The sequence below is a fragment of the Equus caballus genome, chromosome 30 (assembly GCF_041296265.1).
Source record: "Equus caballus isolate H_3958 breed thoroughbred chromosome 30, TB-T2T, whole genome shotgun sequence".
NCBI lineage: Eukaryota > Metazoa > Chordata > Mammalia > Perissodactyla > Equidae > Equus > Equus caballus.
In genome coordinates, this window is record NC_091713.1 from 34127457 (window position 1) to 34134301 (window position 6845).

Here is a 6845-nt window from a genome sequence, read left to right on the forward strand (position 1 = left end):
CGTGGTTCTTTATTCAGTTTTCTTCTTAAGCATTAGGAACAAGTGTGTGTGTATATGTTGTATATTTTCTTCCTAACACCCATGAAAAGATACATATTTTTAAGAGAGAAGGCTCATCTATTTTAAGTCAATTTTAATGAAAAGCAAAACAAAAAGGCAACATAACGGCAATTTTCCTTTGGTTGGAGATACTGCAATAGGTCAGCTTTCTGTTAGCGATGCTCCTGAAGGCCGCCCTGCTAACGCCCTCATCCTTCTGGGTTCTGTGTAGGTTACTGTCTTCGTGGAGCTTGGCCATAGCTCTGCCTTTTACTGGAATTATGTTGCTGTTTGGAACTTTCTCATTCAACAAAGTTTGACAAATGCTTATATTTCAACATAAACAACCACCACCACAACAAAAAAGGGGCAAATTTTGTGGGAATGAATAGTTTAATTTACTTCCCCTATTAAAGGAGGCACATCACAAACAAAAGGTCCTTTCACCATTCAAAGAGGATATTCTGGTTTAAATTGAGCATTATTCATCTGTTAAGGTGGCAGGACCTCAATGAGTTCATTAGCGAACATGAAGCATAAATTTCTCCATCCCCCCATATGTATGTACACACAGTATACACTGTGGCAAGGTAAATATGCATCCGTATAAAAGAGCCTGATTCTGAGGCTCACCAAGAGACAGCTCACCACACAGGCAACTTCAGGAGCCTGAGCACTGAACTAGCTAAGTGTCAGATTATCAAGCACTTTACCTTCAACTCTGGTGTTTTCGGTTTTTCTAGAGTATCTCGTGTCGGAACGTTCACCAATAAAAATGATCACTGTGGGCATCAATTTGTCTTAATTTTTTAAAAATATTTTATTTATTTACTTACTTTTTATCTTTTATTTTTCCTTCTTCTCCCCAAAGCCCCCCAGTACATAGTAGTAGATCCTGGTTGTAGGTCCTTCTGGTTGTGTCCTGTGGGATGCCACCTCAACATGGCTTGATGAGCGGTGCTATGTCGGCGCCCAGCATACGAACCGGTGAAAGCCCGGGCCACTGAAGTGGAGTGCACGAACTCAACCACTCGGCCATGGGGCCGGCCCCTGTTTTGTTTCAGTTTTGACTCAGATATGGATAAACTCATGGAATCACTCTGTGTTCTGGAAAGACCTTACTAGGTTGTCTAGTTCAAATCCTCATTTGTTTTTAATAGAAAACACACAGACAGATATGCCTTGTTTCCAGTTCAGAGACAATTGTGGGCCTTCCTCAGAAAAATATGGGTATGAAGAGTTCCAGTTTAGTCTCTGAAGATTTGCTTTGATTTTTTAATCTATTTTTTTACTGTTGCTGAAACAGTGTCATTGCAGCAACACACTCACTACAACTACTTCTCGTTTATTGCTGCTGCATTGTTGGCGCAATCTCTGTTTCATTTAGAAAGACTGCAATTATTACAAAACACTGATGGTTATTGCTTCGTGGAATTTTCTATAAATGTTCATGGCTCCCCGTTCAGAGCATCAGTTACTTACTCTCATTCTTCCAAAATTCCCTTTCATCTCAGATCTATTCCCATGACACTGTTGAAACCTTTTTCCTTCAAGTTAGTAATGCTCTTTTCCTTCCCTGAATTGTGGAATTTTCCCTGTCTTTATTCACATTTGCTTTTCTGCCAGATTTACACCCCTTATTACTTGCTTCTCTTTAAAACAATTTCCCCGACTGGCATCTGCCACAGGCAACGCACCTGCCACTTCTCTCTTGTGCTCTTGGGCTCTGCTTACTCAGAGCAAGCACATCGTCGTCTGGCTCCAGGATCTCCTCTTCCCTTGCTTCTCTGGAAATGGCACTTCTTTTTTTTTTGAGAAAGATTAGCCCTGAGCTACCTACTGCCAACCCTCCTCTTTTTGTGGAGGAAGACTGGCCCTGAGCCAACATCCGTGCCCATCTTCCTCTACTTTATATGTGGAACGCCTACCACAGCATGGCTTTTGCCAAGCGGTGCCATCTCTGCACCCGGGATCTAAACCGGCAAACCTGGGGCCGCCGAGAAACAGAATGTGTGAACTTAACCACTGCGCCACCTGGCAAACTCCCCTGGGAATGGCACTTTTTAAAGTTTCAACTTTCTAAGGATGACTCAAACTGTATTTTTTGGGCTATTTCCACCTGACTTTCTGTTAGCTGAAATACAGTATAAATACAATTGAACTCATTTTTTCATCTCAGCAAACTTTACTTCTGGACTTTTTCATTTCTGCTAATGATATTACTCTTCTCCCAGTCACCTAGACTGGGAGTCATCGAATCACCAATGTCTTCATTGCCTTCCTCAAAAATTATTTTGTATCATTCTGGTACCAAAGCCTATTGATCCTTTCTTTGTTCTGTGTCTTTGATCACCCCTCTTGATCTTCCTCTCTTGCGCCATGCCCCTACTGCCATGCTCATGGGAACAGGTTTCTTAACCTTGGGGAAGATGGTCCTTGTAGAAAGTCAGAGGAGTTGTTTCAGCTTTTGCTTTCCCTGGCTCCACGCCCTGATCCCCGATAAGAGTAGAACCAGTGGTCGGAAATTTAAGAAAGGTTATATTTCAACTAATTATATGATATTTTCTCACTAAGGTAGAATCATATGATCTAGAAGTTTGTGGCTCTTCTCTGTGGGAATTTAAAAAGAACCTGGTTGCCACTTATTTGGAACAGCTGGAGGAGAGCTTTCTCAGTCCGTGTATAAGTGGAATAGAATATACTTGTCATTAATTTTACTTGATAAAAATTTTGAATATTTAATTTCATACTAAAACAAATGGGATACACAATAGAAGAAATGAAAGTGTTGCTTGAGTTGCAAGATGAAATCTCCTGTTTTGAAGTAAGTTTTGGTCTGCAGGTGGACCCCCTAGGGTTGTGCCCCAGTCCTTAGGAAGACTTCTCTGGAGGAGTTTGAGAAGTGGCGGAGTAGATGGTCTCCAACCACACGTGACAAGTGTGTGAAGCAGCAGAAGAATCATGGGCTTTGGATAGACAGACCTGAGTTCATATTCCACCTCTTCCACCCAGATTCCGGTCCAAACCCTCATCTATCCACATTCCTCAAACAGCAATCACAGCTTTGTGGGTCCCTTCCCTTCTCATCTCTCTCTGCTCAAAACCTTTCCTCCATGCTACAAGGGTAATCTTTCTAAATATTCTCTTTCAGCTATGCTTTCTTTCTCAAGAACTTTAATGGATTCCCATTATAAATATGATTAAATAGAAGCTTCTCTCTGAGGCAGTCAAGGTTCTTTGTAATATGACTCAGCTTTACTATTCCAGGTTATTTTTGAATCCTTTCCAGCACTAACTAACCCTTCATTGTCTACAGCACGTGTCGTATTAATTCTCACTGTCATGTTTTTGCACACAGTATCTTCTCTAATTATAAAACATTTTTCATTCCTTCTTATCTGCCTCAGTCTTACAAATTCTTTTTTCTTCACTAATACTACATAATATTAATAAAGGAAAATTTTCAGAAGGAGTAAAATCACCTACAATCCCCAAACCATCATATAGCATCTATATAAAATTTTTTCCAAGTTCTTTTCCAGTTCTTGGATTTTTTACATAATTGTAATAATTTTGTTAAAGTTCATAGTATGGCACCTGGGACAAAATAAGCACTCGATAAATGGGAATTGATTTGAATCTCAAACCTATCATTTCTTTAAATTATTCTGATCGTATCTCCATGAAAATTGTCTTCATTAACAGTTGTGATCATCGATGTCCTCCTTCCTGACACCACCATAACTCTTGCTGTATGTCCTACACGCTTGACATGGGTAATATTAGGCTTTTATTATAGTCTCATCACAAGTCTAATTATTTCCTATATCTCCCTCAAATGTTATATCTTTCTTGAGAAAAAGGATGATGTCTTATACTTCCATTGTCTTTCTAAAGGTGCTAGGAAAGTAGTAATTGCTCAGTAAGCATTTTAAAAATTGAGTTGTGAAGCAGTAATTCTTTCATAGATGAGTGGATAGGATGGACTGAAGAAGACGTTTTGATTTGAACTCTGGGGGAAAGGGCAGCTTTCACGATAGAGAACTACTGTGGGCACTTGCAATTCTCCAGGAAGGAAATCAAGGGAAAAGTACAGATACGGGTCAAGCAGGATTCGTTCAAGCCTTACTTTCCTTCTCTGAGACCAATAAGTGCTTCTCGGAGGTCACCTCTCCAGAATGGAGAGCATATAAGGTAGCATTGTCATTACACATTTCTGATTGGAGAGCATTGCAGGGACCAGTCCTGGTGCCTTGACCGGGGAGCGCAGAGTCTCCTTGCCCTCAATCTTTTGGCTATGTTGCGGTAGTAGTTCCTTCCATTTTGTTAAGAACTCTTACCACTCTTCGTTTTGGAGGCACACTTGAAAGGAATTTAAAAACTCAAAGAAGCACTAGTCACCAATGATGACAACACCATCACTACCTCTGCATCGTGATGGCTTACACGAACAGCAAGCCATTTCATTGTTGTACTGTTCACTTGTCTATCCTTCAGTTTTGACTCTTGGTTTGAGTATGACTGTGTACTGCCCTGAACAGACTTTATTACATATTTACAAGGCAAACTTCACATTTAAATAAGCTTACATATTTCTTTGGCTCTAGACTCATGTTAAGCTGTATTTTCTCCTCCTGCTGACACCCAGTGTATCTGACTCCACCCTCTAACCAACAGCATTACCTTATCAATGTATAAACTCAGAGCAAAACCAAATTTTACACATTGATCAAAATTTGGCATCAAACCTTTGTGGTTCATACAGCATAGCTATGAAGGGTTCATGGGACTTCCATAAGCTGCATCATTCCGGCTGAGAATCACTGTGTTAGAAAAGACAGGATACTATCTTCTTCCTGAGAGGCCACAGCTCACTGGTGCCTATAGATGCTATTATTTTCCCATGATGGTTGCTGATTTTGGTATTCTTCACATCCAAAAACAAGTATTCTTTTCTCCACCAAATTGATGCTAATAGTCCTTATGAAGGGTGTTATATATGGGTGTTATTTGCAGTGAGGATTAATGAACGTTGAATGAGCACTGAAATAAGAGGCTCTGAAGTATTTCTTTTCTTTTTTGAGATGGGCAAACTTTTAAAGTATGATCAATTGTGCAGACAGGAATACTTTAGATTGGTTGCTCTCCAATTCTTATTTTAAGCAACAAAACCTTGCTTGCTGAATTCTTCACAGAACTGAATATATAAAACAGATCAGAATAAGGCTGTTCTAGGGGAGGAAGACAGTGTGCAGAGAGCTGTGGTTCCACCATTGTCTCTGATGCCTTCAGACAGCAGCCCTGAGCCTTGCCCTGGAGTCTGGGGGCATCTGGTTAGTCACTCCAGAAACCAAAATTTTGGATCCAGTCCTGAGATCCTGTTAAGGATTTTGATAAAAGTGTAGAGAAGCACAAAGTGGTACTCTTCGTGGTAGTCACTTACATGGGGGAAGATGTTAACACGACAAAAAGGAGCTGTGACCTTGAGCCCATTGCCTGGACAGTGTTGGTCTTAGTATCATCATCGGGGAAAAGAGAGGCTGTTCTAAATCATTGTTACTAAAACTTACCTGATCCTAAGGTTCACCCGGAGGGCTTGCTGGAAAGAGGGGCTCTGGCCCCACCCCTACTCCGTGTAAGAGACCTGAAATCTGTTATTTCATAATTATGCCCAAGTAATCAGGTAAGTTTGGGAAAACACTGGCTTAGATATTTTCCATGGTAACTCTTCATCACCAATGTTTTTTTTTAGGATGCCACTCAGTTCCTCTATTTCTACCATAACTTCTGTGACAGGGACATTTCTTCACACTGGTAAGTGTGGGGCAACTCTGAAAAGCAGGAATTTAAACACGATGGAGCAATGGAAATTATATAAAGATGTTTCACTCCCAGAAAACCTGCCCAAACAGCAGTCAGGAATCTTTTAGAAAGTAGCAAAAACTGGGGTACACATTGGAAGCTTGGAGTTCAGGAAGGTATTAAAGTGTTTCTCAATATCCTTTGGGGAGAAATGCGTACTGAGCAAGAAATACATATTTCTGTATCCCTCCAGGCATTGTCAGTTGGGGGTACGGACACATCACGTCATCTCAAACGCCTGAATCTCAGTGTTTGGCTGCTTTGTGCTCCTGGAGGACATCCCCATGCTCTTACACCCGCTACTGGAAACACCTGGGAGTCCCAGGGCTGTTTCAGACATCCTCATCTATCAGCCTTCCAGACACCTGCTGGGGGGTGCCCTCATATTCTCCCCTGCCTCCTGGCTTCCCTGGGTGTCTCCTGCTTTTAAAGCTGTACAAGCGTGCCCACTACGAGAATGCAACATTTGTGCCAAAGATGCTGTTTCCTAAATGTTCCCAAGGAAGCGGAAGGCCCTTCTCCCTCACTCACAGCTGCACTTGGTCACCTGGGACCCGAGCAGCTCTGTGAGCATCCCCTTGTCACAGAGTCCTTCCTTCAACTTCTGCTTGTGGTTGCTCCTATCCCTGGACCTTGATACAACCCACAGGATGGTGTAGGGAGAGCTGCCATTTAATATCCCCACTTCACCACAGGCATCTGCACACCATCCCCCTTCCTCCTTCAGCCCCAGACAACGCCCTGAGGTACGAACTCCCGCCACTCTGCTCTTCTTAGGACAGTCCATTTTGCCGGACACGGTTCGACAGGTCTGAATCTCAGCTTGGGCTCAAGGTGGGAGAGCCACCCTATATGGCTCTGCAGATTGATAACTGATTTAAAAATCAGTCCCAGAGAGGATAAATTAATGAATTAATATACTCTGAGGGAGGTGTCTAGGGGGT